Source organism: Schistocerca serialis, chromosome 2 (assembly GCF_023864345.2).
Source record: "Schistocerca serialis cubense isolate TAMUIC-IGC-003099 chromosome 2, iqSchSeri2.2, whole genome shotgun sequence".
Taxonomy (NCBI): Eukaryota; Metazoa; Arthropoda; class Insecta; order Orthoptera; family Acrididae; genus Schistocerca; species Schistocerca serialis.
The window spans coordinates 954,405,017-954,426,326 of record NC_064639.1 but is presented as its reverse complement, the minus strand read 5'-3'; positions in this window follow the sequence as shown (position 1 = coordinate 954,426,326).

Sequence of the window (21,310 nt, the reverse complement as noted above, 5' to 3'; positions counted from 1 at the left end):
TATCCTTCCAAACTGGTAGAGCCTTTTATATAGAACAATGATTCAGTAAATGTTTTACTGTAGACAACAGTTGTTTGCAGTATATGTAAATGCAGTGGAATGTTAATGTTTGAAAGACAGTATTTCCTGTTTTGGCTATATATAAACATTATCAGAATAATGTTATTGGTCAACAGAGGTGCTTATTAAGTAAATGCAATGTTCCAGAAGAAATTATTTTCAATTCTGAATTAAATTTATCTTCATATTGCAACCTTATAATGTAGATTGCGTCTGTTGTAAAGTTTAACACTGATATGATTCACATGTCTTTGTGTGTTAGTTCTTTTTGTTTGCTGTGTGTGGAATGCTGTGCTATCTTGCAAACCGTAACTATAAAAGCCAGCATTTGACTGATATCCTTCAAGGTGGACTCTGATATATAAAACGCATTTCCACCGTATACATAAGTATAAAAAGCCACACACACACACACACACACACACACACACACACACACACACACACACACACAGATAGAGAGAGAGAGACAACAGTAGGTTTCTCTGGGTGTCATCAAGCACATCTTCTTTGGTGTTTCCACATATGCTTATAATTTCGTTTTTGCAGTATGTAGCTGGTGTCAGAGCAAACAAGTTGCATTCACCACATCTCACATACGATGCCCAGTGTTGATGGAAAGTGTCAGTCTATTTTTCTGTTACAGACAAAATGTTTTATAAATCATAATTTTACGTGCCCATTTGACAGAGTGGTCCCAATTTGTTTAGTCGATATGTGTTAACATAAATAGTAAAACATGAACATTCAGTACTTCAGCAGCAACTGAGCTGCATTTCTGCATGACAATAGCAGTCAGCCTGGGCCAGGACAGTGCTGTTGCTGCTGGAGTACTGGTTGTTCTTCATATTTTATTGTCCCAGGTAATACACATTGATAAAATGAAACTAGACAGATTTTGGACTGCTCTGTGGAAAAGCTTGTAAAATTCCACTTTAAAGATAATTTTGTTTGTAATGGGAAACAAACTAGTACTTTCCATGGAAACTGGGCATTGCAAGAAAGACGTAATGAGCAGTATTTGTTTAGGATGATAAAGCTTGTAAAATTCCACTTTAAAGATAATTTTGTTTGTAATGGGAAACAAACCAGTACTTTCCATGGAAACTGGGCATCACAAGAAAGAGGTAATGAGTAGTATTTGTTTAGGATGATCCTGCTACACTTTGCAAAAGTGAAATTGCATTGCAAATATATACTGAAACATCATAGGAAATGTGCATGATAGTTCTTAGGACAGACAATAATGATAAGTCCAGGTTGGAATTTCAACAATATTATGAAAAGGATAGACTGCTACTCACTGTAAACATAACACATTGAGATGTTTAGTTGCAACTGGACACAATGAAAGGACTGTTACTAAAGAACTGTTACATGTTGAGCTTATGGCTAAAGCCTTCTTCAGAAAGGGAAAGAAAAAACACACACATTCACATAAGCAAGCACAGCTCACTCATACATGATTGCTATTTCCAGCTGCTGTGGCCACTGAATAACAATGTATCTTTTTCATAGTATTGTTTCGTGTGTGTGTGTGTGTGTGTGTTTAATGCAGATATTGTTTGTATTTTAACCTTTCTGAATAAAGGATTGCATGTGTCTGTGGAGGATTGTGTGCTATTATTCGGATAACAAAAAAAAAAAATTGTTTTAGGTGGCAAGTGGTGGAGCTCCAGAATAGTAAGATAACCAAAGTGTGCTACATCTACATCTACATACATACTCCACAACTCACCATAAGGTGCATGGTGGAGGGTACCCCATACCATCACTAATCATTTCCTTCCCTCTTCCACTCTCAGATAGAGCTAGGAAAACATGATTGTATGCCTTCATAAGGGCCTCATTTCTCAAATCTTATCTTCATAATCCTTATGTGAAATGTATGTTGGCAGAAGTAGAATCATGCTGTTGTCAGCTTCAAATGCAGGTTCTCAATAGTGTTCCTTGAAAAGAGTGTTGCCTTCCTGCCAGGGATTCCCATTTGAGGTGCTGAAGCATCTCCATAAGACTTGCATGTTGTTCAAACCTACCGTTTACAAACCTAGCAGCCTGCCTCTGAACTGCTTCAATGTATTCCTTCAACCTGATCTCGTATGTATCCCAAACACTCGAGCAGTACTCAGGAATAGGTCACATTAGTGTCCTATATGGAGTCTCCTTTATAGATGAACCATACTTGCCTAAAATTCTCCCAGTAAACCGAAGTCAACCATCCCCCCCCCCCCTGCCCCCCCCCCCTACCTGTACCACAGTCCTCACATGCTCATTCCATTTCTTTTTGCTTTGGAATGTTATGCCCAGATGTTTAATCAATGTGACTGTATCAAGCAGGACATTGCTAATAGTGTATCTGAACATTTTAAGTTTGTTTTTCCTACTCATCCACATTAACTTATATTTTCTACATTCTGCTATTCCTCACCAACAGTCAAAGTCATCTTGTATTATTCTATAGTCATTCATCTTTGACACCTTTTCATACACCATAGAATCATCAGCAAACAACTGCAGATTGCTGCTCAACCTGTCCACCAGATCATTTATATATATAGAAAATAATAGCAGTCATATCACACTTCCCTGGGGCACTCATGATGATATCCTTGTCTCCGATGAATACTCGCCATCAAGGACAATGTACTGGGTTCTATTAATCAAAATGTATTTGAGCCACTTGCGCATTTGGGAATTTAAACTATATGCTCGGACCTTCATCAATAATCTCCAGTGGGACATCATTTCAAATGCTTTTTGGAAATCTAGGAATATGGAGTACTGACATCTTCTGAGCTGCAAATGTTTGTGATAATTCTAAGAGCAAAACAGAGTAAACTGGGTTTCTGTGTAAGTTTTATTACATTTTCATTCAAATTTAAGTTTTCACCAACCTGAATCCCCAACAGTTTCATGGATGTCACTCTGTCTATTGCTTCGTCACCCTGCACTAGATCCAGATTTACATTTTTGCAAAATTTCATGTCATGTATTTTATTTACAATTATTGTCAGTCTGTTTGCATTAATCCAAGAGTTGACACACTTGAGGACTGTATCAGTATTTGCATGTAGCAATTGTCTGACACACTTATTATCACACCAATATAATCTGTGGCTAGCATGACATTGACTGCACAATCTGGGGTATGTATATCATTTATACAGATAATAAATAATATGGGACCCAGAATACTTCCTTGTGGTACTCTTGTTTTTACTTTTTGCCTCTGAAACTAAACAGATTTTGTGTTGGAACAAGGTAAAGTCATCCTACAATCTGTGTTCGGTTTCATATGTATGATTTAGTCCACTTTTTGCCACACCCTTGAGTACCTAGTGCTTCCAATTTCTCTAAAAGGATGCCATGATTTACTGTATCAGATGCTTTGGTGAGATCTAAATTGGTGGGATCTAAAGTAACTCCTATTCTGCTATTGATTTTTTTCCTGATTTTTAATTCCTTGTTCCATGTAGCACATCACTCCCACTCTCATATTTTTAGCTGCTTGGAAGCCATGCTGATTACTGTTTAGTAACTTGTGGTTATTTAGATATTTGCTGATTTAGTACTTCATTAATTTTTATAATATTTTGGAGAATATTCAAAGGGGTGATATTGCCTGATAGTTTTCTACCCCATACTGGCTGCTTTATTTAAGTAATGGCTTCATTTTTGATGTTTTCAGCCTGGTAGGAACTCTCCTTCACTGAAGGGTAAGTTGACAATGTATGGCAAAGGCCTTTCAGTCTGTGGAACACACCTCACCTACTCCTGCCAACATTTTACATTTCAGGCTTCTTATCACTTTTAACACTTTGTGTTCATTTATTGAATCAACCCCCACACTGCTAGCAGTTACTTGACATTCTGGTTTTTATTAAGTTGTGCATTGTGAGCTTAATGATATTTTTGCATTAATGGAAATAATTGTTTAAGTTATGTGGCAATTTTTCTTCTTTAATATTAACATTTCCTGCATCTTTACATCTCTTACCTGTTTCAGTCTATATAATCCCCAAAACAGCTTTTGAGTTGTTGTCAGACTGTCTTAAGATGTCAATTGTCATATGTTTTGCCTTAGTAATTACTTTTTGACATACTCTCTTATAATACTCAACATTCTCTCAAAACAGTGGATTTATGGATGTTTTCACTTTAATAGTTAGTCTTTTTACATTTATATGAGAATTTTTAATGCCTGGTGCGATCCAAGAACATACCTTTGTTGCACCATGGAATATGATTCTTGACAGCTTCTTCACAAAGCACATCTCAAAATCTTTATGTGTAAAAGGCAATGTCCTGCCTGACTCACTCACTGGCTTATCATCTCCCTGCCCAAATGACTAAGGACAGAAACTTGAAATTTAAAGAGGGTTTTGGCCTTATAAGGGGGTGAAACATTTTTTGAAAAATGTTACTATTAAGGAAATTTTGAAGCCAGACCTATGAACATTGATATTTGATTTTTTGGTAAGCATTTTTGGAAATTTAATCCATATGGGGGTGAAATAACAGAGGAAATGTTTTTGAAGATAAATCATCATTAAAGAACTATATAGTATTTTAAAGCTACATCTATGAAGATTGATATTTGACATCTGAGGTACAAATAAAAAATACATGTTGGAGTGTTTTTGGAAATTCAACCCCTAAGAGGGTAACATAGGAGATATATGACTTATGAAATATTTCATTATGAACACATTTACAAAGCTAAATCTATGAAAATTTGCGTTTGGCTTCTCAGTTAGAAATAAAAAATACATGTACCACTGATTTTGGAAATTCAATGCCTATGGGGGTGAAATAGGGGATGAAATTCCTTATTGAAATATTTCATTATGCAAGCATTTTAGAAGTCATATCTATGAAAATTTGTATTTGGCTTCTTTGTTAGAAATTAAAAAAACACACAAGTTGCTGTTTTGGAAATTCAGTCCCTAATGGGGTGAAATAGGGGTGAACTGTTTTATGAAAATATTTCATTGTGAAAGCATTTTTAAAGCTAAATCTATGAAAACTGGTATTCAACTTCTTGTTTAGAAGTGAAAGAAATAAGTGTTTCAGTGTTTTTGGAAATTCAATCCCTAAGAAGTGAAATAGGGCCAGACTGATTTACCGACACATTATTGCCCAGCTGAAACTGCTAATGATAGAAGCTTGAAATTTGGCAAGAATATGGAGTTTACTGTAGGTATTGCTCAAGAAGGAATTGTTTGGAATTTCAAGAGGGGGTGAAATAGGGGATGAACGAATTTTTGAAAATATGTCACTGTTAAGGCAATTTTGAAGATAGAACTATGAAAGTTTGTATTTGGTTTTTCATCTAAAAATAAAAAAAAAGTATGTTTCAGCATTTTTGGAAATTCAGCCATTATGGATTTAAGTAGTGGGTAAAATTTTTTTTTGGAAATAATTCATTATTAAAGAATTGCTAAAGTGTTTTTAAAGCTACATCAATGAAAATTAGTATTTTACTGCTCGGCTGAAAAAAAGTATGTTTCAATTTTTTTGGAAATAGGGGGTGAAAAATTTTATGTAATTATTTCATTATCAAAACATTCTTAAAGCTAAATCTGTGAAAATTAGTGTTTAGTTTCTCTGTTAGAAATTTAAGAAAATATGTGTGTGGCTGTTTTTGGAAATTCAAACCCTTAGGGATTGAAATAGAAGGTAAAAATTATGAAGAAAATATTTCGTTGAAATTTTAAAAGCTTAATCTATGGAAATGTCGTGTGACGAGGGCCTCCCACCAGGTAGACCGTTTGCCTGGTGCAAGTCTTTCGATTTGACACCACTTCGGCGACTTGTGCATTGATGGGGATGAAATGATGATGATTAGGACAACACAACACCCAGTCCCTGAGCAGAGAAAATTTCCGCCTCAGCCGGGAATTGAGCCCGGGCCCTTAGGATTGACATTCTGTCACGCTGACCACTCAGCTACCGGTAGTGGACAGCTTAATCTATGAAAATTGGTTTTTCACTTCTTGGTTAGATATAAAGAAATGTGTGTTATGTATGACAGTTCCTATGGAAATATCACCACGAGAGTGCAAAAGGCATGATTAAGAAAATCTTCACACACAGACAGACTCTATCTCTCTCTCTCTCTTTCTCTCTCTCTCTCTCTCTCTCTCTCTCTCTCTCTCTCTCTCTCTCTCTCTCTCTCTGTCTCTCTCCCTCCCTATCTATCTTTCTCTCACACACATGTACCCCACACATCGAACAGCTGTGTAGTGATAAGCCAGTATGAAAAACATTGTCCTTAGGTCATTGCCTTGTAATGTAACACATTTTATAAACCGTGTCAAATCTCTGAATATTACTGAAGAATGATTATTGATAAAAAATTTCCTTAATCTATTAAACAACTGGCGTGTGTTTCTTGATGGCAAACGTATCCAGAAATGTTAAACTGTTTTCAGTGAAAAAAAAAAAAAAAAAAAAAAAAAGGCTTAATTGTCAGATGTAGTGACATTTGAGACAGACTATAGTTTTCTATTCTGCTCTTTTCTTTATCTACTTTCTTATGACTGCACTGCTGTGAAGATAAAATGAGAATGCTAATAATGATCAATGCTGAAGAAGCTGGAATCATTCAATTCTGAGCTGGAATTGTTCAATTCCAGTACTAGTTGATTACTAGAGAATGAGCAACTCTTGGACTTGTGCAATTGGCATAGGCACTTGACTTATACCCAATTAAAATGATTATTGATTAATTTTTTTTTCTCTAATATTTTTGCAGTAGTGTAGTATAAGTAAAAATATTACCTACAGGCTATAAAACTGTACTTTATTTCAAGAATTACTTTTAAACTTGAGTTTTGTTTTCTTTTGTATTATGAACTACCCCAAGAATTGACCTCATTAAAAAGGTATAGTTACATTTACACTCCAATTTATTTCCCCTAATAACTCTTCCCTAACTCTCAAGCAGTTTTTTCAACTTGATTACCCAACCACTTCAGAAGCCATGTTACAAAACGCCTTTTCCAGTACAAAGTACTAGTTTAAAGCTTTTCATAAGTGCCACTTATCAATTAGCCTTTAAAATGCACAGATGCCTGGGCATTTATGAATTTTGGGGATTTGCCCAGGCATTTATCCTGGGCATTTGCCCCAACTTATAAATGTCCAGGCATTTGACATCACTAGACAGCATTTCCACACATGACACATTGCTTAGGATATTCACAAAGTTGACACAATTATCTACAGAGAAATTTCATGTATTCATAAAGTGTGCTTTTGTTTCTTTCAATGGCACTGAAAGAATTTTGAGTACAAGAGCATTGTTGTTTGATAATACTAAATCAATACTTATTGTTTCTACCTCTGTGGGTCCTACATTTGAAAATTTATTACCTGTGAGACTTAAGCTATTTGTTATTCATGTAGGTTCATAAATGTGCCACTTATCAATTAGCCTTTAAAATGCACAGATGCCTGGGCATTTATGAATTTTGGGGATTTGCCCAGGCATTTATCCTGGGCATTTGCCCCAACTTATAAATGTCCAGGCATTTGACATCACTAGACAGCATTTCCACACATGACACATTGCTTAGGATATTCACAAAGTTGACACAATTATCTACAGAGAAATTTCATGTATTCATAAAGTGTGCTTTTGTTTCTTTCAATGGCACTGAAAGAATTTTGAGTACAAGAGCATTGTTGTTTGATAATACTAAATCAATACTTATGGTTTCTACCTCTGTGGGTCCTACATTTGAAAATTTATTACCTGTGAGACTTAAGCTATTTGTTATTCATGTAGGTTCATAAATGTGGGGTATACATTAAAGACACGTAAGAGATTTAAGAACTGATCTTTCAGGCTACTTTCATTCGTAAGATTTGTATTCAAGTTCCCACACACAATTATGGTGGCTGTTTCAGAAAATAGAACATTAACTAGTGTGTCTAACTGATTAATAAATATTTTTGAATCTCCAGTAGGTAGTCTGTATATTACAGTGACTATGACTTTGCCTTGTACTTTGTGCAACTGCATGGCTCCTACTTAAAAATGTTTTTCCACACTCAGTGATTTGGCTTCACACGTTCCTTCATAATTGATGCATGATTTGACAAAAATACATACACTCCCATTTTTGACATATTGTCTACAGTGCTGACTTGACAACTTAAATGGATGAATGTTAATACTACTCCCTAATGCACATGCAATCAGTATCTGCACCACTCATTGCTACTTCTAGTTTTAATGATGTATTTTTAAGACAGTGAATGTTTAGTCTTAAAATCTGCAGGTAACTTCGATGAGAACTGGTTGCGGTTGTATTTTCATTGTGTAGTGTCATGTTCCAACTTGTGTCCTGGCAACGTTTCAAAAATCCTTGAGAAGCAGAGGTTGTCTGCCCCTCATGGGTTGTTTACTGGTGTGCAGTGAGTCAATTGCTGCTGCTGTTGGTTCCATTTCAGTTATTGTTGATGATGTTTCTGTTTGAGAAGTTTTTGAAGAGACAAATTTTGCTCAAAGTAGTTTAACTTCACTGACAGTAGATTTTCACTGTTTTCCTAATTTGTTTCCCATCTTCTAGTTTCACATTTGCTCCCAAAGGGAGAAAGTAAAAACATGAAGGTGAAAACAGAAATGTAAAAACATAATATTTTCTTTCATGCCTCCATGAATCTGTTCTTTTTAAGTAAATACTAGCAGTTTTATTTTAAATAGAAGTTTTTTGGCTGCACTATTTATTTATTTGCTCATGGTGATACAAATTGCACAATGAGCTTGTTTCAGAGATTTGACATTATCAAGTGCACATCTTAGCCGGTATGATGGTGTCCATAGAGCAACTTGGAGTATAAATGTCGGTTATCTTCTTGTTATGATATGATTACATGATTGAGACACTCACTTTTTATTTGTGTGATCTCGTAAAGCTATTTTTGTCAGCTTTTCTGACAAATTTTCTTATCGTTGAAGCTGAAATCAAGCAATCATATCATAACAAAAAGACAACCATCATTTACACTGCAAGATGCCATACAGACCACGTCATTTCATCTAAGATGTACACTTGATAATGACAAATCACCAAAAAGAGCTCATCATGTAACTTGTATCACCATGAGTAAGTGAATAAATAGTGCAACAAGAAGCTTGTACTTAAAATAAAATATGTAGTTCTTCAACTTGATAATGACAAATCACCAAAAAGAGCTCATCATGTAACTTGTATCACCATGAGTAAGTGAATAAATAGTGCAACAAGAAGCTTGTACTTAAAATAAAATATGTAGTTCTTCAACCTCATGCAAGCTGTTGGCCCACTGGAAGGGAAACTAGCAGTTTTATTTTTCTGTATGCATTGCCTCTCAAGCTGGACAAAGAAATCAGTAGTCTAGAACCCTCAGTTTAAGAATTTTAATGTATGATGTATTTGGTGCTTGTATAGCAACAAAGAAGTGGCAAACAGAGGATGATAATATGGTCAATCATTTTATTCTGTCAATGCTTATGATAATTATAATTTAACTACAGCATTTGGATGTAGTCAATTAGATGAATGAATGAACTATAATTTTAATAATTTCTACATCTTTGAGTGCAATAATATTGCATGATGCAAAATTAAATAATTTTTTATGTGACTCAAAGCAAAATGAGTATCAACTGTTCATGAACAAGTTATACCAAGAATTAAAATAATGATTCATATGTGGAGCTGTTAAGATATAAAATTTTTAACAGCCTGTTGATCGTGTTATGTATTTTTTGTTGTCGATTTAACCATGCAGCACATCAAACAGCTGAAATATTCCAGCATACATGTACATTATACAGGAACTACTGTAGTAATTGGATTCTGTAAAACTCTTTTGAACAGTGTGTGCTCTCCACACATGTCCTACAGTTGCTGTTACATGTGTGTAAAGAACACACTGTTCAAAATACTACTACAGGATCCAGTTACTACAGTGGTTCCTGTATTAGGTACACATACAAATGTATTATCCTGGACATTCGATATATTGGGTCTCGAAGAAGGTACTACTGAGCTATTGAAACTAGTAGCATAAAAACGCTTTTAAATATAATGGCTGATGATATACACTGAAGAGCCAAAGAAACTGGTACACCCGCCTAATATTGTGTAGGGCCCCTGTGAGGATCCAGCCATCAACATTCGTATGTTGGTGTTCATGGGCCCAGGTGAGGCGTAAAGCTTTGTGTCATGCAGTCATCAAGGGTACACGAGTGGGCCTTCAGCTCCAAAAGCCCATATCAATGATGTTTCATTGATTGGTTCGCATGCTGATACTTGTTGATGCCCCAGCATCGAAATATGCAGAAATTTGCGGAAGGGTTGTGCTTCTCTCACGTTGAACAATTCTCTTCTGTCTTCATTGGTCCCGTTCTTGCAGGATCTTTATCCGGCTGCAGCGATGTTGGAGATTTGATGTTTTACTGGTTTTGCAGTATTCACGGTACACTCATGAAATGGACATACAGGACAATCCGCAATTCATCGCTACCTCGGAAATGGTGTGTCCCATAGCTTGTGCGCTGACTGTAACACTACGTTCAAACTCACTTAAATCTTGATAACCTGCCATTGTAACAGCAGTAACCAATCTAACAACTGTCCTAGACACTTGTTGTCTTATATAGGTGTTGCCAACTGCAGTGCCGTATTCAGCCTGTTTAGGTATCTCTATATTTGAATTTGCACGGCTATACCAGTTTCTTTGGTGCTTCAATGTATATTCCCCATATTTGTTTCCTAAATCTCAATACAAGTATTGCTTTGGAGAGGTGTGGCACAATAATAAATTTTTTTATTTTATTTTTTATTTTTATTTGTTTATTCATTTTTTTATTTTTTTATTTTTTAAAATTTTTTTGAGGATACAAACATAATTTGACAGCTTAGGGGCCAAGGATCAAGCAGAATCTCACATGACAGGACAAAAAGAGAATTACTTGGAATACTTCCATACAGAAATTATTTTAAATCTCTTGGCGTAATGACAGTGCCAAGCATGTACATATATAATTGTTTAATATATGCCAGAGAAAATCTGAAAAAATTGAACATGAGATGTGAAACAGTCACTTGCTGGACTTGCCTTGCACAAGACTTGCTGTAGTCCATGATAACTATAAGTACTTAAGCATAAAATTTTTCAATAAGTTACCATGATCAGCTTGTACAGTACCACTAAATAAATATAAGAATACATTGCAAACCTGGCTAAAAAACAACAAATTCTATACAACTGAAGAATTCTTAGAAACTAATCATCAAAATATATGTTTTACCTAAGTTATGAAGAAAATGTTTTGATATTATATAAGCTAGTTATTTACTGTGATTCTTTTCTTATGTGTGTATTTAATTATTGTATAAAACATTGTTTTACATAATGCTGAAGAAAAAGTCTTTAGTTCCTTTTCTCCCCTTTCTGTAACTATTTGAATATGGTACTGAAACTAAAACCCTCTGTAAACTTTGACGAAGGCAATTGTATGAAAAATACTTCATAGACATGCAAGTTGCTGAAGTGGCATCAAATAGAAAGACTTGTGCCAGACAGCCAAACAATCTCACATGTGATCTCACATCCAAAAATGCCAGACTATCATTTCGTTTATTTTTCTTTTTGAATTAATATAAACATTTTTGTTTCAGAAAAGATTTTAATTTTGTGTTAAAATCAATCCCCTTACATGTTTTTAAATAGTTTGGTAGTTTGTCAAACCAAATTAAATGACTGATGTATGTGCTTCAATCAGTCCTTTTTAATTTTGTTTTCCAAAAGTAGCTACATTTTGTTCTGGTTTTGTGCCCATGTACATCACTGCACTTGATAACTTAAGTTGGTTGACCCATAAAAATGTGAGTAATTTAAATGCATTTAAGGAGCATTTTATTAAGCACATTCAAGTCTAAAATCACATAACATCCTGTGAAAATGAAGTGCAGATGACCCCAATAGGCAAGTCATGTAATCCATATGTGAGAGATCCAGCTTCCTAAGCAATCTTTCATTGCCCACATTACAACAAAGACTCCTGAGAAGACTGAGAAACAGATGGGAAGGCAACATAAAGAAGATTTGGAAGCTTTGAATGAATGTAATCAGCTGGGAGGAAACAGCAAAGAAGAGAATGCAATGGGGACCGACTGTTGCTGCAGTGCATGGCATGTAAGACCAGTGACTGCTGGATAATAAAGTACTGGTAAGTATTTGTGCTGTATAAACACTTCTCAACAGGACTCTCTATGGCCTTTGCTGTGTACAGGGCTATTACAAATGATTGAAGCGATTTAATAAATTCACTGTAGCTCCATTCATTGACATATGGTCACAACACACTACAGATAGTAGAAAAACTCATAAAGTTTTGTTCGGCTGAAGCCGCACTTCAGGTTTCTGCCGCCAAAGTGCTCGAGAGCGTAGTGAGACAAAATGGCGACAGGAGCCGAGAAAGCGTATGTCGTGCTTGAAATGCACTCACATCAGTCAGTCATAACAGTGCAACGACACTTCAGGACGGAGTTCAACCAAGATCCACCAACTGCTAACTCCATTCGGCGATGGTATGCGCAGTTTAAAGCTTCTGGATGCCACTGTAAGGGGAAATTAATGGGTCAGCCTGCAGTGAGCGAAGAAAGGTTGAACGCGTGCGGGCAAGTTTCATGCATAGCCCGCAGAAGTCGACGAATAAAGCAAGCAGGGAGCTAAACAACCACAGCCGATGGTTTGGAAAATTTTACGGAAAAGGCTAAAGCAGAAGCCTTACCGTTTACAATTGCTACAAGTCCTGACACCCAATGACAAAGTCAAACACTTTGAATTTTCAGTGCGGTTGCAACAGCTCATGGAAGAGGATGCGTTCAGTGCGAAACTTGTTTTCAGTGATGAAGCAACATTTTTTCTGTACCACCATGCAGCGAGACCTTCAGAGGTGGTGGTCCAGATTTCTGTACACACCAGTACCTCTAATACCAAGTAGCACGTCCTCTTGCTTTGATGCTTGCCTGTATTTGTCATGGCATACTATCCACAACTTCATCAAGGCACTGTTGGTCCAGATTGTCCCACTCCTCAACGGCGATTCGACGTAGATCCCTGAGAGAGGTTGGTGAGTCACATCGTCTATAAACAGCCCTTTTCAATCTATCCCAGGCATGTTCGATAGGGTTCATGTCTGGAGAACATGCTGACCACTCTAGTCAAACGATGTCATTATCCTGAAGGAAGTCATTCACAAGATGTGCATGATGGGGGTGCGAATTGTCGTCCATGAAGACAAATGCCTCAGCAATATGCTGCCGATATGGTTGCACTATAAGTTGGAGGACGGCATTCATGTATCGTTCAGCCATTACGGTGCCTTCCATGACTGCCAGTGGTGTACGTTGGCCCCACACAATGCCACCCCAAAACAGCAGGGAACCTCCACCCTGTTGCACTCACTGGACAGTGTGTCTAAGGCGTTCAGCCTGACTGGGTTGCCTCCACACACGTATCCAACAATTGTCTGCTTGAAGGCATATGCGACACTCATTGATGAAGAGAAAATGATGCCAATCCTGAGCGGTCCATTCAGCATGTTGTTGGGCCCGTCTGCGCTGTGCTGCATGGTTGCAAAGATGGACCTTGCCATGGACATCGGGAGTGAAGTTGCACGTCATGCAGCCTATTGCACACAGTTTGAGTCATAACAAGATGTCCTGTGGCTGCCAGAAAAGCATTATTCAACATGGTGGCGTTGCTGTCAGGATTCCTCCGAGCCATAATCCATAGGTAGCGGTCATCCACTGCAGTAGTAGCCCTTGGGCAGCCTGAGCGACGCATGTCATCGACAGTTCCTGTCTCTCTGCATCTCCTCCATGTCTGAACAACATCGCTTTGGTTCACTCCGAGACACCTGGACACTTCCCTTGTTGAGAGTCCTTCCTGTCACAAAGTAACAATGCGGACGTGATCAAACTGCGGTATTGACCATCTAGGCATGGTTGAACTACAGACAAAATGAGCTGTGTACCTCCTTCCTGGTGGAATGACTGGAACTGATCAGCTGTCGGACCCCCTCCAACTAATAGGCACTGCTCATGCATGGTTGTTTACATCTTTGGGTGATTTAGTGACATCTCTGAACTGCCAAAGGGACTGTGTCTGTGATACAATATCCACAGTCAACGTCTATCTTCAGGAGTTCTGGGATCCGGGGTGATGCAAAACTTTTTTTGATATGTGTATTAATGCCTTTAAATACAATCTAGAAGAGAAGAAATGGGATTCGGTGTAGCAGGTGAAAGGGTCTGATGACAAATGGAATGATCTGTATTCAACCCTGTCGAGACATTATGACTATTGCTGCCCTGACAGAGAAACAGAGATGGCAGCTAAACATTGCAAAAATGGAGATAATCCGAGACTGAAACCCTACCAAGTCTGATAAAGCTCAGGCAGAGTACACACGATCCAAACCTGCCTTATAAAGCTACTTCTCTACAGGCTTTTATTGAAAAGTGCTATCAGGCACAGAATACTTTTAAAACAACTTGCTAATCTTAGAAAGCAGATTAACAGTAAAACAAAAAGAGGATCTGACAGAATAGGTCAAACATCCTGGTATTTAATTGATAAATACTGTAAAGGTACCAAGATGAACATGGAACCACTCAGTATAGGACATGATGGTAATGTGAAAAAACCAAATACTATATGTAATGTCTTTAATAACTGTTTCACTACTATTGACCAACCAACCAACAATACAGATGAAGATGTTGAGACCACATATCATCTCACTCAATGTGTCAAGTTTGATTTTATGTATGTAAATGAACAGAAAGTATCCGAGGTAACACTCATGCTAAAGACAAAAATTTCATCTTGGTGGAATGGCATATCCAATGCAATTGCTGAGATGTACTTAAAAGAAATTCCAGAACCTGTTACTTACCAGATTAACTGCAGCATTAGAGAAAGTATGTGTCCAGGTGTTCTTAAAATGAGTGTGGTAAAACCAGTGTACAAAAAAGTAAGTAAGGAAGATATCTCTAACTTTAGACTAAGGTATTTGAAAATATTATCCTATCCCACTTTAGTGCATTTTTCGTGAAACATAAACTGCATTTAGATTTTCTGCATGGCTTTAAAAAATGTCTAAGCATAACCACAGCAATTACACTGTCCTTTGGACCAAAGGATGCAGACTGCAGGTATATTTTTAGGTCTGACAAAAGCATTCGACACAGTAAACTATAAGTCACTTCTACAGATACCATATAGGGAATCCATTCATGCATCTTATAGCAACATACCTCTTGAATCCTAAGCCACACACTACACTGACATACAAGATAGATAAAAAAATTACAAACTTTCAATCCACCAGTCAAAAAACAATACAAGGAGTATGCCAGGGCTCTATCATTGGTCCCTTTCTTTACCTCATATATATTATTGACATTGCTCAACCAATCAATTCCCATATTATAAGCTAAGCAGATGACATCTTATTCTATGGAGAAAAGATAAGGAGCTAGAATCTTTTGCTGCTAGTGGGGTAACAGAATAGACCAAATACTTCTATGATCAGGGCCTCAAGGTGAATGTCACCAAATCTCAGTTCCTGTCATTTAAAATAGTCAGTTCTGACCACACAAATATAAATAAAGCATTTAACCTCTCAGCAATAGAAACTGACAGTTGTAAATTTCTGGGTGGGTTTTTAAATGAAAATCTACAATGGACAAATCACACTAACTTTGTATGTGAAGAAGTCAGTACTTGCTTATATCTCCTTAGTCAGCTCTCAAAGATAGTTCCTCATCAAACTAAAAACAGTTTACCATGGAATGATTTACCCCTTTCTTAACTATGGGGTTGAATTATGGACTGTGCAGCCAATGTTCAGTTCAAAAGAAAGTTGCTGTTACTGAAACGAGCAGTAAGACATACAGGGTTATTACAAATGATTGAAGCGATTTCACAGCTCTACAATAACTTTATTATTTGAGATATTTTCACATACAAAAACTCAAAAAGTTTTTTTAGGCATTCACAAATGTTCGATATGTGCCCCTTTAGTGATTCGGCAGACATCAAGCCGATAATCAAGTTCCTCCCACACTCGGTGCAGCATGTCCCCATCAATCAGTTCGAAAGCATCGTTGATGCAAGCTCGCAGTTCTGGCACATTTCTTGGTAGAGGAGGTTTAAACACTGAATCTTTCACATAACCCCACAGAAAGAAATCGCATGGGGTTAAGTCGGGAGAGCGTGGAGGCCATGACATGAATTGCTGATCATGATCTCCACCACGACCGATCCATTAGTTCTCCAGTCTCCTGTTTAAGAAATGCCCAACATCATGATGGAAGTGCGGTGGAGCAGTGGAGCACCATCCTGTTGAAAGATGAAGTCGGCGCTGTCGGTCTCCAGTTGTGGCATGAGCCAATTTTCCAGCATGTCCAGATACACGTGTCCTGTAACGTTTTTTTTCGCAGAAGAGAAAGGGGCCTTGAACTTTAAACCGTGAGATTGCACAAAACACGTTAACTTTTGGTGAATTTCGAATTTACTGCACGAATGCATGAGGATTCTCTACCGCCCGGATTCGCACATTGTGTCTGTTCACTTCACCATTAAGAAAAAATGTTGCTTCATCACTGAAAACAAGTTTCGCACTGAACGCATCCTCTTCCATGAGCTGTTGCAACCGCACCGAAAATTCAAAGCGTTTGACTTTGTCATTGGGTGTCAGGGCTTGTAGCAATTGTAAACGGTAAGGCTTCTGCTTTAGCCTTTTCCGTGAGATTTTCCAAACCATCGGCTGTGGTCGTTTAGCTCCCTGCTTGCTTTATTCGTCGACTTCCGCGGGCTATGCGTGAAACTTGCCCGCACGCGTTCAACCTTTCTTCGCTCACTGCAGGCTGACCCATTATTTTCCCCTTACAGAGGCATCCAGAAGCTTTAAACTGCGCATACCATCGCCGAATGGAGTTAGCAGTTGGTGGATCTTGGTTGAACTCCGTCCCGAAGTGTCGTTGCACTGTTATGACTGACTGATGTGAGTGCATTTCAAGCACGACATACGCTTTCTCGGCTCCTGTCGCCATTTTGTCTCACTGCGCTCTCGAGCACTTTGGCGGCAGAAACCTGAAGTGCGGCTTCAGCCGAACAAAACTTTATGAGTTTTTCTACTATCTGTAGTGTGTCGTGACCATATGTCAATGAATGGAGCTACAGTGAATTTATGAAATCGCTTCAATCATTTGTAATAGCCCTGTACATAGCAAAGGCCATAGAGAGTCCTGTTGAGAAGTGTTTATACAGCACAAATACTTACCAGTACTTTATTATCCAGCAGTCACTGGTCTTACATGCCATGCACTGCAGCAACAGTCAGTCCCCATTGCATTCTCTTCTTTGCTGTTTCCTCCCAGCTGATTACATTCATTCAAAGCTTCCAAATCTTCTTTATGTTGTCTTCCCATCTGTTTCTCAGTCTTCTCAGGAGTCTTTGTTGTAATGTGGGCAATGAAAGATTGCTTAGGAGGCTGGATCTCTCACATATGGATTACATGACTTGCCTATTGGGGTCATCTGCACTTCATTTTCACAGGATGTTATGTGGTTTTAGACTTGAATGTGCTTAATAAAATGCTCCTTAAATGCATTTAAATTACTCACATTTTTATGGGTCAACCAACTTAAGTTATCAAGTGCAGTGATGTACATGGGCACAAAACCAGAACAAAATGTAGCTACTTTTGGAAAACAACAAAATTAAAAAGGACTGATTGAAGCACATACATCAGTCATTTAATTTGGTTTGACAAACTACCGAACTATTTAAAAACATGTAAGGGGATTGATTTTAACACAAAATTAAAATCTTTTCTGAAACAAAAATGTTTATATTAATTCAAAAAGAAAAATAAATGAAATGATAGTCTGGCATTTTTGGATGGGAGATCACATGTGAGATTGTTTGGCTGTCTGGCGCAAGTCTTTCTATTTGATGCCACTTCAGCAACTTGCATGTCTATGAAGAAGAGATGAAAGGATTATGACAAGACAAAGATGCAGACCATAAACGAAAAAAATCTCTGGTTGTGAATCAAACCCGTGATCTATAGAAAGCAACATTAACTACTAGACAATGAGCTGTGGGCAGGTTATATATTATACCAGACAGACTTTTAAAGCCAGGATGCTATTGACTTGCTTCACTACATTACTTGAGCAAGCCCCCTAGACTGACTCCAATGTTCAGCCTTTCTTAGGCTTTCTCCATTCCTTTCTAACTAAACACATACAATGGACACTGAAACACCACAGAAGAATAGAATAGAATAGAATAGAATAGAATATTTTTATTAGCCTTTCAGTATTTTTCATACAATTTCCTTCGTCAAAGTTTACAGAGGGTTTTAGTTTCAGTACGATATTCAAATAGTTACAGAAAGGGGAGAAAAGGAACTAAAGACCTTTTCTTCAGCATTATGTAAAACAATGTTTTATACAATAATTAAATACACACATAAGAAATGAATCACAGTAAATAACTAGCTTATATAATATCAAAACATTTTCTTCATAACTTAGGTAAAACATATATTTTGATGATTAGTTTCTAAGAATTCTTCAGTTGTATAGAATTCGTTGTTTTTTAGCCAGGTTTGCAATGTATTCTTATATTTGTTTAGTGGTACTGTACAAGCTGAGCATTGTAACTTATTGAAAAATTTTATGCTTAAGTACTTATAGTTATCATGGACTACAGCAAGTCTTGTGCAAGGCAAGTCCAGCAGGTGACTGTTTCTTGTACTGTGTGCATGCACATCACATCTCATGTTCAATTTTTTCAGATTTTCTCTGGCATATATTAAACAGTTATATATGTACATGCTTGGCACTGCAATTACGCCAAGAGATTTAAAATAATTTCTGTATGGAAGTATTCCAAGTAATTCTCTTTTTGTCCTGTCATGTGAGATACTGCTTGATCCTTGGTCCCTAAGCTGTCAAATTATGTTTGTATCCTCAAAAAAATTTAAAAAAATAAAAAAATGAATAAACAAATAAAAATAAAATAAAAAAATGTATTATTGTGCCACACCTCTCCAAAGCAATACTTGTATTGAGATCTAGGAAACAAATATGGGGAATATACATTGAAGCACCAAAGAAACTGGTATAGCCATGCAAATTCAAATATAGAGATACCTAAACAGGCAGAATACGGCACTGCAGTTGGCAACACCTATATAAGACAACAAGTGTCTAGGACAGTTGTTAGATTGGTTACTGCTGTTACAATGGCAGGTTATCAAGATTTAAGTGAGTTTGAACGTAGTGTTATAGTCAGCGCACAAGCTATGGGACACACCATTTCCGAGGTAGCGATGAAGTGGGGATTTTCCTGTATGTCCATTTCATGAGTGTACCGTGGATACTGCAAAACCAGTAAAACATCAAATCTCCAACATCGCTGCAGCCGGATAAAGATCCTGCAAGAACGGGACCAATGAAGACAGAAGAGAATTGTTCAACGTGAGAGAAGCACAACCCTTCCGCAAATTTCTGCATATTTCGATGCTGGGGCATCAACAAGTATCAGCATGTGAACCAATCAATGAAACATCATTGATATGGGCTTTTGGAGCTGAAGGCCCACTCGTGTACCCTTGATGACTGCATGACACAAAGCTTTACGCCTCACCTGGGCCCATGAACACCAACATAGGAATGTTGATGGCTGGAAACATGTTGCCTAGTCAGCTGAGTCTCATTTAAAATTGAATCGAGTGTCCAATGGAAGTGTATGGTTATGGAGATAACCACATGAATCCATGGACCCTGCGTGTCAGCAGGGGACTGTTCAAGTTGGTGTGGGACGTGTCCAGTTGGGGTGATATGGGACCCCTGATATGTCTAAATATGACTCTAATACATGACACATACATAAGTATCCTGTCTTATCACCTGCATCCATTCATGTGCGTAGTGAATTCTGATGGACTTGGGCAATTCCAGCAGGGCAATGCAACAGCCAACATGTCCAGAATTTCTACAGAGTGGCTGCAGGATTCATGGTGTCAATTACCTCCAGCACTACTTCAGGCATAACTTGAGTCCATACCACGTCATGTTGCAGCACTTCTGCTTGCTCACAGGGGCCCTACACAATATTAGGCGGGTGTACCAGTTTCTTTTCCTATTCAGTGTATATCATCAGCCATTATATTTAAAAGCGTTTTTATGCTACTAGTTTCAATAGCTCAGTAGTACCTTCTTCGAGACCCAATATATCGAATGTCCAGGATAATACATTTGTATGTGTACCTAATACAGGAACCACTGTAGTAACTGGATCCTGTAGTAGTATTTTGAACAGTGTGTTCTTTACACACATGTAACAGCAACTGTAGGACATGTGTGGAGAGCACACACTGTTCAAAAGAGTTTTACAGAATCCAATTACTACAGTAGTTCCTGTATAATGTACATGTATGCTGGAATATTTCAGCTGTTTGATGTGCTGCATGGTTAAATCGACAACAAAAAATACATAACACAATCAACAGGCTGTTAAAAATTTTATATCTTAACAGCTCCACATATGAATCATTATAAAAATTCTTGATATAACTTGTTCATGAACAGTTGATACTCATTTTGCTTTGAGTCACATAAAAAATTATTTAATTTTGCATCATGCAATATTATTGCACTCAAAGATGTAGAAATTATTAAAATTATAGTTCATACATTCATCTAATTGACTATATCCAAATGCTGTAGTTAAATTATAATTATCATAAGCATTGACAGAATAAAATGATTGACCATATTATCATCCTCTTTTTGCCACTTCTTTGTTGCTATATATGCACCAAATACATCATACATTAAAATTCTTAAACTGAGGGTTCTAGACTACTGATTTCTTTGTCCAGCTTGAGAGGCAATGCATACAGAAAAATAAAACTGCTAGTTTCCCTTCCAGTGGGCCAACAGCTTGCATGAGGTTGAAGAACTACATATTTTATTTTAAGTACAAGCTTCTTGTTGCACTATTTATTCACTTACTCATGGTGATACAAGTTACATGATGAGCTCTTTTTGGTGATTTGTCATTATCAAGTGTACATCTTAGATGAAATGACGTGGTCCGTATGGCATCTTGCAGTGTAAATGATGGTTGTCTTTTTGTTATGATATGATTGCTTGATTT